Below are 13,145 nucleotides of genomic sequence, written 5' to 3'. Positions count from 1 at the left end.
CCGTGGAAGTGGGGGCGGCCCGAGATGGAAAGAAACAGAGATCCGAAGGCAGAGCCCAACGGAGACCCGGAGAGACTCCGTACCTCTCTGTCGGTCTCTGTGTCTCTGTCTCTGCATGTCTCTGGGGTCCCCGGCCGGGTTGGGGGTGGGGGGGAGGCTGCGGGGCGGAGGTGGGGGGATTGTCCCGTGGGAGGCGGGAGCCGCAGTGACCACGCTCCCCGCGTACCAAGCAGCCCCGGGAGGAGGGGAAAGGAGTGGGAGAGAGAGAGAGCAAAGGGGAAGAAAACTGGGGCTCCCAAATCTACCGGTTCTGGGCGGCCAGGTCTATCCGGTCCAGACTCTGCCTCGGCCTCCGCCCGAACTCTGCCCCTGCTTGGAAGAGAAGGTGGGGGGCCGGGGACGAGGGTGCGAAGGGGAGAGAAGGGGGGTAACTCGAAAACCCTGCTGAAAAAATGCGATGGGAAATCCAGGGAGGCCGTTAGAGACCTAGGGAGAGACAGGGACTCTCAGAGAGAGAGAAAGAGAGAGTCGGAGAGAGAGAAAGAGAAAGTGTCGGGGAGACAGGGAGAAAGAGAGAGTGTCGGAGAAAGAGAGAAAAAGAGAGATAGAGTCGGAGATAGCAAGAGAGAGGAAATGCAGACGTCCGTCCAAGGCCGACCTGAGGTAGCAGAGAGGCTGAGAGGGACAGACAGGTAAAAACTGCCGGGAAAAGTCTGACCGGAGACGGGGGAAAGAGGGAGGGACGGGGGAAAGGGAGAGAGCCGAGGGGAAAGGGGGTACAGACGTAGGGAAAGAGGGGAGAAATGGAGGGAAAGAGGGGAGAGATGGAGGGAAAGAGGGGAGAGACAGAGGGAAAGCGGGGAGAGGTGGAGGGAAAGAGGGGAGAGACGGAGGGAAAGAGGGGAGAGACGGAGGGCAAGGGGAGAGACAGAAGGGAAAGGGGAGAGCAGGAGGGAAAGAGGGGACAGGCGTAGGGAAAGAGGGGAGAGACGAAGGGAAAGGGGGGAAGACGGAGGGAAAGCGGGGGAAGACAGAGGGAAAGACCGAGGGAAAAAGGAGAGAGACGAAAGGGGAAGAGGAAGCGATGGAAGGGAAAGATGGATGGAAAGAGGAGAAACGAAAGAGGGAGAGACAGCGGGAAAAAGGTGGGAGCGGAAGAAAAGAGGGAGAAAGAGGAGAGACATAGGCAGAAAGGGGAGAGGCATAGGGAATGTAGGGGAGGCAGAGGGAAAGAGGGGAGAGATGGAGAGAAAGGGGGAGAGAGGAAAGGACAGAGATGGAGGGAAAAGGGGAAAGACAGAAGGAAAGGGGAGAATTGGAGGGAAAGAGGAGAGATGGGGCAAGGAAGAAATCAAAAAGAAATGGGGGAGTCGCAGAGAAATGCATGAGAAGGTCAGAGATGGAGGGAGAGATTCGAGGAGGATGAGACGGAAGAGAAGAGAGGAAGGAGTCGGGAAGAAGAGAAGAGAGCAGGGAGAAAGGAAGCGAAAAGCTGAGGGTGAGCGTGAGCAGGGCAAAGACCAGGCTGAGAATAGGCCGGACAGGGTCGACCCAGCACGGCAGAGATAATTTGTTAATTCATCATTGCGATCTCCATCTCTGTCTCTTAATTAGTCGTGTAAGGTCACTGCGCCTACGACAGGGATGGGGTTGAGTTCTACTTTCCCCCTCACTGCCCCTTCCCCAGTGGTGGGCAGTCACCCAGAGTGGGCAGTCACCCAGAGGACCCAGGGCACCCAGGGCAAGGGAGGGGCGAAGGTAGTGAAGGAATTAGTTTGGAGAAGTAGTCTCTCAGGGGTCAGCTCCATCCCAACTTCATGCCAAAGCCGCATCTCCAATCCTGCCCTCATTCCGAACTATCTCCATCCTCATCCTTATCCCCGTCATCGTCCCTATTCCCAACCAACTCCAGTCCCAAGCTCAATCCCTATCCCATCCCCTTCCCCAACCCAATCCCCACCCCAGCTTCATCCCATCTCCAACCCTTTCTCCACCTCATCCTCACACCCAACCCAACCTGGTCAACCCCCATTCCTATCTTTATCCCATCCTCATCTCCAACCCTATCCCATTCTAATGCCATCCCTATCTCCCTTTCATCATCATCCCCAACCCTATCCCAACCCGATTCCAACCCCATCCCTATCTCCAATCCCCAACCCCATCCCATCCCAGTGCCATTCCTAGCTCTCCCTCATCCTCATTCCCCACACCATCTCACCCCCATCCCTATCTCCACCCCATCCTCATCCTCCTCCCTAACCAGGTCCCAACCCCACCCCAACATCTCTATCTCCACCCCATCCTCTTCCCCAACGCAGTCCCAACCTAATCCCAACCCCATCCCTAGATCCCTCCATCTTCACCCCCAACCCAATCCCAACCCAATCTTTATCCCCATCCTTATCCTCATCATCACCCCCATCCCTAACCTCAACCTCAGTCTGACTCATCCTCAAAGACCTTTAATCCTTCCCAAGCCCTAATGGTGGGACCAATTTCATATTTTGCATTTCTTTCATTCAACCGTATTTATTGAGCTCTTAGTGTGTGCAAAGCACTGTACTAAGCGCTTGGGAGAGTACAATATAACAACAAACAGACACATTCCCTGCCCATCACAAGCTTTTTGGGAGCAACAAGAGAATAGGGATTCTAGGGAGTGGGTGGAATAGAAGCAAAAAGCTAATGAGTTATAAAAATCCGATTTGGGGCCACAGAAATACAGAAACTCCCAGGACTTGTTCACGACCTGGAGTGAGTGCGGCCAGAGGGGAACCTCACAAATGAGAGAAGTCAGAAGATCATGGGTTCTAATCCCAGCTCCACCACTGGTCTGCTGTGTGACCTTGGGCAAGTCACTTCACTCCTCTGTGCCTCAGTTCCCTCATCTGTAAAATGAGGATAGAGACTGTGACAGTAGTGGGACAGGGACTACGTCCAACCCAATTGGCTTGTATCCATCCTAGTGCTTAGCTATGTGCCTGGTATTCATTCATTCATTCAATCATATTTATTGAGCGCTTACTGTGTGCAGAGCACTGTACTAAGCGCTTGGGAAATACAAGTTGGCAACATATAGAGATGGTCCTTCCCAATAACGGGCTCACAGTCTAGAAGGGGGAGACAGACAACAAAACAAAACATAGTGAGAAGTTAACAAATACCAGTTACTATTATTTTTTCCCCACAGCTGGAAGACTGCGAGAGCAGTGACCCCCTTGCATTCCCATGGATTTGGCAACCTCGTATCTTCACCTATTTCTAACCCCCCTCGCCCCCTATTCTCACCTTACTTCCTCAGCTCCAACCCCTTCTCCAAGCCCAGGCCAAGAGCAAAGTCAGATCCACAGTGAGATCAGTACGATGTTCAACACCGGACAGCGACCCCGGGATGTAGAATATTCACACTTTGGACATCCAGAAATCCCACCATCAACCCAGCCCCATCACCAACTCAACCTATCATCAGCACAACCCCATCACCAACTCAACCTCACTATTCATTCACTCATTCATTCTTTCAAATATATATTGAGTGCTTACTGGGTGCAGAGCACCGTACTAAATGCTTGGGAGAGTACAACAACCCATCCCCATCACTAACCCAACCCTATTACCAACCCAGCCCCACCACCAATTAACCAACATCACCAACCAACAAGACCAACCAACCTACATCAACCCAACTCCGCCAACCCATCCCAACCCAATGCCGTTACCAACCCAAAACCATCACCAACTAACCAGTATCACCAATCAACCTCCATCACCAACCCAATACCTTTACCCACCCAACCTCACCACCAATCCAACCCTATCCCCAGCCAACTAGTACTACCAACAAACCTATATCAGCCACCCAATCCCATCACCACCTAACCTCATCACCAACCCAAACTCCGACACCAACCAAACAACCTCATCTCGAACCAACCCACATCATCAACCCAACCCTCTATCCTTCAGATCCTGGCCTCGCCCAATCACTGAGACCAGCCTTTCTGAATTCAGACAAAGAATCTGCAGAGAGCTCTCTGTTCTAGGATGGGAAGGTGAGGTGCTCAAGAAACTCCACCTCGCTCTCCCCCCTGGTGCTGACATATCCTCTGGGGTTGCGGGGAGTGGATGGAAGGAAGGACAGAAAGCTCAAAAACCCCAGTGACCAAGTTGGTCCACTCCCCACTGCTACCCACAATCACTCTGATGGCAGGCATCATGGTGCATGAGAGAGGGTGAGAGTTGCAGAGAGTCACCCAGAGTCACAGAGAGACACCCGGGGCCTCAGAGAGACACCCAGAGTGTCAGACTGAGGCAGAGATGGAGGCCCAGAGTAGGTAAAGGCCTTGGGTTACTCCTGGAAGGAGGAGGAAGCTGAGGGAGCCGAGCTCACAGTAAGGAGAAGAGGTTGCTTCCCAGATCTCCCTAAACGTGGTATTTGCTATGCGCTTGCTATGTGCCAGTCTGTACTAAGTGCTGGGGTAGATACAAAGTAATTTGGCTGGGCACTGTCCCCATCTCACATGGGGCTCACGGTCCTAATCTGCTTTTTACAGTTGAGGTAACTGAGGCCCAAGTGAAGTGACTAGCCCAAGGTCACACGGCAAACAAGTGAGGATTAGAACCCAGGTCCTTCTCCCTCCCCAGACCATGCTCTATCCACTAGACCATGCTGCTTCTCTGAGCCACCCTTTCTCAGTACTGTAGCCACCAAAGCCCAAGGAGCATTAAAACTATTCATTCATTCATTCATTCAGTTGTATTTATTGAGCACTTACTGTGTGCAGAGCATTGTACTAAACGCTTGGGAAGTACAAGTTGGTAACATATAGAGATGTCCCTACCCAACAACGGGCTCACAGTCTAGAAGGGAGAGACAGACAAGGCCCAGGCCCAGCCCTCTCCTCCTCCCACATTTCCACCCCAGGCCCAGACCTAATCTCCCCTTCCCCAGACTTCGCAGAGGCCCCACTGGCTTTCCCTGGGTTCCCTTCCTCTTCCCCCGACCTCTGCCTCCTCTCTCCAAGCTCCACCAGCTCTTTTGTGACTTATCTGATTGGGAGAGGGGAGAGTCAAACCCAGGTAGGTGGAAGGGCAGGGGAATGAGAAGAAGGGGTAGAGGGAAGGGAGTGAAGAGCAAGAGGGTGATTATTCATTCCATCATTCATTCAATCATATTTATTGAGCATTTACTGTGTGCAGAGCATTGTACTAAATGCTTGGGAGAGTACGATAGAACAATAAGCAGGCACATTCCCTGCCCGCAACAATCTTGCAGTCTAGAGATTAGGCCTGAAAGGGGCAGGGGTCCTTGGGGTTGTGGGTAGGGTCCTGGGATCATCTGGAACATTGGAGTGTGAGAGCCCCCCACTGGGAAGTAAGCAGGGGATTGGGGAATGGGAGGCAGGAAGCGGCAGGGGGCTGAGGGTCGTGGGACAGGGACAGTGCAATCTGGGGGATGGATGAGCAGAATTTGGGGGGCTGGGCTGGGGGCAGGGGTCGCCAGGGAGGGTGAGGGAGGTTGGGGGAAGAGGGACGGGAGGCTGGGGGTCCGGACTGGGAGGGCGGAGGTAAACATGAAAGCCAGAGCGGTGCTAATTCAGCCCCATCGATCAGCGGGGATGAGAGCAATAAATTATTGTGACAAGATGCAATCCTGAGCCCGCGCCTCTGCCGCCGATCGATGGCCGACCTCCCGGCCCCCCCCACCGCCTCTGCCGCCACCACGCACCCTTCCCCTCCCCCCGCCCACAGACCCTCTCAGCTCCCCGAGCCCCAGGGGTCTCCCACCCCTGGACCCCAGAGAGGAGATGATGCATAGGAGGGGAGCCAGGAACTCCAAGGGAACTGGGGATGCCAAGACAGGCAGGGATGGGGAGAGAGATGGGGCAGAGGGAGGGAGCGAGAGGCAGACAGAGAGAGAGATAGAGAGTGAGAGTGAGAGAGAGAGAGAGAGAGAGAGAGAGAGAGAGAGAGAGAGTGAGTGAGAAAGGAGGGCCAGGCCCAAACAGAGACCCAGAGTTATGTGGAGACAGAGACACAATGGGGAGACTGAGATGGAACTAAGGAGACAGGGTGGTGGGAATGGGGAAGGGTCTTAAGAGAGGGCCCTGAGACCCTGCGGGGCTGTGAGTCCGAGAGAGGTGTTTGTCCATGGGTGTGTACAAGTGAGACTCAGATCAACGCATGTATGCATGAGACACTTCTGTGTGTGTGTGTGTGTGTGTGTGTGTGTGTGTGTGTGTATATAAGTGAGACAGATCTGTTAATTTATATGTGAAACTCAATTCTGTGTGTGGTTGTGTGTCTGTGAGACTCAGATCTGTATATACATATGTGTGAGACTCAATTCTGTGGATGTGTGCATATGAGACTCAAATCAGAGAAGCAGCATGGCCTAGTGGACATGGGCTTGGGAGTCAGAAGGATCTGGTTCTAATCCCGGTTCCTCCGCTGTCTGCTGTGTGACCTTAGGCAAGTCTCTTCACTTCTCTGGGCCTCAGTTACCTCATCCTTATAATGGGGTTTGAGACTGTGAGCCCAACGAGAGACAGGGACTGTATCCAAACTGATTTGCTTGTATACACCCCAGCGCTTAGTACAGTGCCTGGCACATAGTAAGCGCTTAATAAATGCCATAATTATTATATGTATGCCTGAGACTCAATTTTGCACATGTGTGTATATGTGTATAAGTAAAACTGGGACTTGAGAGTCAGAACTGTGTGTGTGGGTGTGTTTCTGTGTGATGAGATGAGAGAGAACATCCAAGAGGACAGTAATACAGGCCTTTGGGCTTGAAAGTCTTCCAAACCATCTCCCTCTTCCTCCTCTTACCTGAAAGTACCTCTCATCCTGGCATTGGATATGTCTGTGCAGTTGTGTGTGTGTACATGTAGGCCTGAAAACACACTCAGTGAGTTAGAAAAGGTGGGTATAAAAAGAAAGGAGCTGGAAAGAGAAACAGAACCAGAGAGATGGAGAGACAGAGGAGGAGCAAACGTGTCGTTATTAGGCCTAGGTTTGTGTCAGTGGATGTGAGTGCGAAGAAGGGTGTGAATGTGTGGTTGTAAGAGACTTTGGAGGTGGCCTTGGGGAGAAAGCTTCCATGGGTGCATGAGTTTAGGGTGTGAGAGAGGGGCTGCAGGTGGGTGTGAGAAAATGTGTGAGAAAGTGTGTGCCAGTGTGGGTGGGAGAGTAGGTGTGAAAGAGACCATGTGTCCGAGAGCATGGGCAGGGGTATTTCTGAGAGTGAGGGGGAAAGACTGAGCGTGGGTGTGATGAGGAGAGGTGGGAGAAGAGGAGGCCAAGGCCGGTGGGACTACTACTACCGGCGACTGGGCCACGCCAGAGGCTCAGTCCTCATTCAGAACTGAACCAGGATCCACGCGGGCCAGGGCCTGAACTGGGATAATGATGATAATAATAATAGTAACTGTGGTATTTGTTAAGCACTTACTATGTCTTGTACTTCCCAAGCGCTTAGTACAGTGCTCTGCACATAGTAAGCTCTCAATAAATACAATTGAATGAATGAATATGCCAAACACTGGTCTAAGCACTGGGGCTGATACATAGTCATCAGATTGGACACAGTCCCTGTTCCATATGGAGCTCGCAGTCTTAACCCCCATTTTACAAATAACAATAATAATCATAATGATGATAGCATTTGTTAAGCACTTCCTATGTGCCAAGCAATGTTCTAAGCGCTGATTTGCTGAGCACTTGTAGCAAATTGGGTTGAACACGGTTCTTTGTCCCAGTTAGGGCTCACAGTTTCAATCCCCATTTTACAGATGAGGTCACTGAGGCACAGAGAAGTGAAGTGACTTGCCCAAGGTCACACAGCAGGCATGTGGCAGAGCTGGGATTAGAACACATGCTCTTACTCCCAGGCCCAGGGATGGAGTTACACTCTGTGTGTGTGTGTGTGTGCGCGCGCATATGAGACTGTGTCTGTCTCCTGTGTTCGTGTGTGCATATGTATGTACAAGATGCTCAAATCCTCTAGCCTTCTGTGGTCAGGGATTGTATCTATTAATTCTGTCGTCCTCTCTTAAATGCTTAGTACAGTGCAGGTGCCCAATAAATACCATTGACTGATCTGTATCCAGGTCTTGTGTGTGGGGGCGAGAGATTCAGATCTGTGTGTGTGTGTGTGTGTGTGTGTGTGTGTGTGTGTGAATCAGATCTGCAGGCTTGACACAAATCTGAGTCTGTCCGTGTGTGTATGTGAGGAAGATGCAGTCTTGGAGATATATGTGACTCAGATGTGTGTCCGTGTGTCTGTGTGTGTATGTAGGAGAGATTCAGTTCTGTGTTGGTGTGTGTGAGAGAGCCAATCAGTCAATCAATCGCTGGTAATTTATGAAGCGCTGACTGTGTGCAGAGCACTGGACTAAGTCCTTGGGAGAATACAATACTGTAGAGAAGGTAGTCTCATTCCCTGACCACAAAGAGCTTCCAGCCTAGAGGATTCAGGTCTGTGTATGTGTCAGATCACCATCCTTGTGTTTGTTTATGCGAGTGTGAGCAACTCAGTTCTGTGTCCACGTGTGTGAGATTCAATCAATCAATCAATCAATGGTATCTATTTAGCACTGACCTTATGCAGAGCATTGGACCGAATGCTTGGGAGACTACAATATAAAAGAGTTGGTAGATATGTTCCCTGCCCGCAAGGAATTTATAGTCTAGAGGATTCAGATCTGTGTACGTGAGACAGGTCTGCGTCCTTGTGTGTGTTTATGTGAGTGTGAGAGGCTTGGTGTCTCTCATTGTCTCAGTTCTGTGTCAGTGTGCGTGAGAGAGATTTAGATCTGTGTGTGTGACAAATTTGTGTGCGTAACTCAGGGCCAAGTGTGTGACTTCGTTCTGTATGTGTATATGTGAGACTCAGTTCTATGTCAGTGAGTGGGAGATTCAGATTGTGTGTGTGTGTGTGTGTGTGTGTGTATGATTCATTCATTCAGTCGTATTTATTGGGTGCTTACTGTGTGCACAGCACTGTACTAGACTCAGATGTAAAAGAGACTCAGATCTATGTCAGTGTGTGGGACACTGAGATGCATGTATACGTGTATGAGAGAGAGAGAGGCTCAGACATGTGTGAGTGATAGAGAGGGAGAGACTCATGCAGATCCTCCTTGTGTGTGAGACGGAGAGGCTGAATGAGAGGGCCTCAGATCTCTGTCCGCCTGTGCCGAAGTGAGAAAGGACTTCCTCGGAAACACACATAGACACACACACACACACACACATCACACACACACCCTCTCTCTGGCTCTCCGTCGCACTCCCAGAAACAAGTTTGTGAAGTTGGAACTGTGGCTCTCGGGCCTGGGGTGCGCCACGGTGTGAGTGGGCGAGGACAGGGAAGGCCGGGGGTGCGGTTGTGCTTGCTCTGTGAGTGTGTGTGTGTGTGTTTGTGTGTTTGTGTGGTGGAAGGGGAGAGAGAAAGAGAGAGAGAAAGAGGCGGGTGTCCGTCCGGGCCTCTCTCTGGCTCCCTCGGTCCCTCGGTCCTTCCTCTGCCCGGGGCGGCTGCTTGCCGATGCGGAGCGCGTAGCGGAGGGGCGGGGGGCGGGGGGCTGGGGGGGCCGAGGGGGGGGGGCCCCGTTTAGCCGTGATGGATCCGCGCGCCGCTTGTCTCTTAATCTCCGGAGCGCCCGATCGATTCGCTATTTCCCTTTGTTGCCAGAAAATTCGATCCCTGCCCTGGAATTAGGTTCCCGGCCTTAATCTAAACGGAAACCAGCGAGAGCTGGGCAGGGGAGAGAAGGAGACAGCGGGACGGACAGACGGACAGACACAGACGGACGGCCCGACGGGCGGACCGAGCGCCCCGGAGTGACCCGCCCCAGGGGGCAAGCACGCAGAGACAGGGAGAGAGACACAGAGGCAGAGAGGGGGAAGAGAGAGACAGGGAGAGAGGCAGAGACTGCGAGAGAGACCGAGGCGGGGGGAGAGAGACAGAGAAGGAGAGAGAGGCCAGACGGGGGAAGAGAGCCAGAGACAGCGAGAGAACCCGGCAGAGGAAGAGAGATGGAGACAGAGAGAGAGACCGAGACAGGGGCAGAGACGGCCACAGAGTCCTAGGCAGGGGCAGAGAGACAGACCCAGAGAGACAGAGATGGCGGGAGAGACTGAGATGGGGGAGAGAGACAGCGAGAGAGGCTGAGACGGGGGAACAGAGGCAGAGACAGCGAGAGAACCCGTTAGGGGAGAGAGACAGAGACAGAGATAGAGGCGAGACTTGGGGAGAGGGGCAGAGACTGCCAGAGAGTCCTAGACAGGGAGAGAGACAGACCCAGAGAGAGATCCCGAGACGGGGGAAGAAAGACAGGGACATAGAGGGAGGCCGGGACGGGGGGAGAGAGGCAGAGACAGCCAGAGAGTCCCAGACAGGGGGAGAGAGACAGACCCAGAGAGAGATCCCGAGACGGGGGGAGAGAGACAGAGACAGAGAGACAGAGACAGCCAGAGAGTCCTAGACAGGGGAGAGAGACAGACCCAGAGAGAGATCCCGAGACGGGGGAAGAAAGACAGGGACATAGAGGGAGGCCGGGACAGGGGGAGAGAGGCAGAGACAGCCAGAGAGTCCCAGACAGGGGGAGAGAGACAGACCCAGAGAGAGATCCCGAGACGGCGGGAAGAGAGACGGAGACAGAGAGAGAGGCAGAGACAGCCAGAGAGTCCTAGACAGGGGAGAGAGACAGACCCAGAGAGAGATCCCGAGACGGGGGAAGAGAGACAGGGACAGAGAGGGAGGAGGAGACAGGGGGAGAAAGGCAGAGACAGCCAGAGAGGCCGAACGTACAGATGGATGGAGAGACAGACAGACAGACAGATAGAGAGAGGCGGAGAGAGGAGGGGGCCCCGGCGGACTCCCGGACAGAAGAGCCGCAGCCGAGGGGCTCCGCTGCCCCGGGGGGCTCCCAGGACTCGGGGGAAGGGGCAGGGGGGCTCCCGGCCTCCTACTCCCCGAGCTTCGAGCCTCTAGAACTCCATCTTCGCGTTCCCCCGGACCCCAGCCCTACATCTGCCCCTCAGTCCCCGAACCCCTCAAACGTGAGACCCTCTCCAGCCCGCCGCCTCCCCTGGATCCCTCATGTTCGGGCTGGTCACTAGTCCCGGAACTCGGTCTCTGTTCAACCTCCTGAATCCCGGCCCCCAATACCCACTGGACTCTGGTCCGCCTGTATCCCGAGAACCCTGGCCCCCAAAAATCCTTTGGACTCTAGTCCACCTGTATCCCGAGAACCACAGCAACCCCAATAACCCTTTGGACTCTTGTGCGCCTGTATCCCGAGAACTCTGCCCCCCTCAGTAATAATGATTGCATTTGTTAAGCGCTTACCATGTGCAAAGCACTGTTCAGTACCTCCTGGACTCTGGTTTGCCTGTACCCCGAGGACCTCAGCCCTCCCCCAATACCCTTTGGACTCTGGTTCCCCTGTATCCCGAGAACCCCGGCCCCCCAATACCCACTGGACTCCAGTCCCCTCCTTCCCTTGAAACCTTAGCCTCCTTTAACCCGCTTCACTCCAACTTGCCAAGATCCCAAGGACCTCAGGCTCTTCCCCCCACCCCTCCAGCCCCATCCACCGATATCCCAGGTCCCCCAAACTCCTTTCCCCCCTGCGCCCCCTGAACCCCGATGGCTCCAGACAACCACCCCCCCCCCCCCCCCCCGCCCCTCCAGCTGTACCTCTCGCACTTGACGTCCTGTGTTTCCCGGCCTTTGATCTACGGATTCACTAAGCACTGCCTTTTCCGTGCCCATCCTTCTGGTAGACGGTGGCCCCGTTCCTCCGAACCCATACTTGCTGTTCCACAACCGCTCGAAGTCCCCTCCCCACGTGCCCCCTAGACCCCCGCCCCCGCGCCCCCTCCCCCTCCCCGGCGAGTGGGGTCCCTAACTCCGCTGCCTCTGCCCGGAGGGACTCCCGGTCTCCGGCTTCAGCCTCTCCTCTCCTCGGACCCCGGGACTCCCACCACAAATCCTGGCCCCCGACCCCCACGCGCCCCAGCCCACCCGGGACCGAGCCCCCCCAGGGGTCCCCCGAATCCACGACTCCCCTGACCCCGCCTGTGACCCCGACCCCCGGGCTCGCCCCCTCTGCCCTCTGCCCTTTCCCCTTCCCCCCAGGCCGGGCCCTCTCGGGGTACTCACTTGGCGGGATGCTCCGCATCCAGTCTGGGGGTCGCGGGAGGGTCGCGGGCGGGGGCGCGGGCGGGCGCGGGGCTGTGCGGAACTGTCGTCTAAAGTTTGGGTCCGGCGGCCATCGTGGCGGCGGCGAAGTCCGAGGGGGAGGAGAGGGTACGGGCAGAGGAGAGACAGGGGCAGGGACCGGGCAGAGACAGGGACGGGGCCAGAGGCGGGAGCGAGGGAGGGGACAGAGACAGGGAAAAGTGCAGGGGCAGCAGAGATCGAGACGAGAGGCAGGGGCACAGACGGGGACGGGGCACAGACGGGGACGGGGCACAGATGGGGACCGGCATAAGAGGCAGGGGCACAGACGGAGACGGGGAGACCGAGACGGAGCGACGGAGGAAGTGTGGACAGGAGACAGGGGGGTGGGGAGAGGGAGAGGGAGACAGGAGAGAGAGACAGGAGAGAGAGAGAGAGAGAGAGAGAGAGAGAGAGAGAGAAGATGATGAGAGAGAGTGATGAGACAGAGCAGAGAGAGATGAGAGAGGAGAGAGAGGAGAGAGATAAGAAAGAGGGGGGAGAGAGGAGAGGAGAGAGAGATAAGAGAAGAGAGAGATGAGGAGAGAGAGGAGAGAGATGAGAGAGGGGAGAGGGAGAGGAGAGAGAGAGGAGAGAGAAGAGAGAGATGAGAGAGAGGAGAGAGAGATGAGAAAGAGAGGGGAGAGAGAGGAGAGGAGAGAGATGAGAGAAGAGAGAGATGAGGAGAGAGAGATGAGGAGAGAGAGGAGAGGAGAGAGAAATTAGAGAGAAGAGAGAGATGAGAGAGAGAGAAGAGAAAGAGAGGGGAGAGAGAGGAGAGGAGAGAGATTAGGGGAGAGGAGAGAGAGAAGAGAAAGAGGAGAGAGAGAAGAGAAAGAGGAGAGAGAAGTGAAAGAGAGAGAAGAGAGAGAGAGACAGAGAGGGAGAGAGAGAGAAAGAGAGAGAGAGAGAG

Source organism: Tachyglossus aculeatus, chromosome 26 (genome assembly GCF_015852505.1).
Source record: "Tachyglossus aculeatus isolate mTacAcu1 chromosome 26, mTacAcu1.pri, whole genome shotgun sequence".
NCBI lineage: Eukaryota > Metazoa > Chordata > Mammalia > Monotremata > Tachyglossidae > Tachyglossus > Tachyglossus aculeatus.
The sequence above is the reverse complement of the archived record's forward strand: the minus strand, read 5'-3'. Positions refer to the sequence as shown.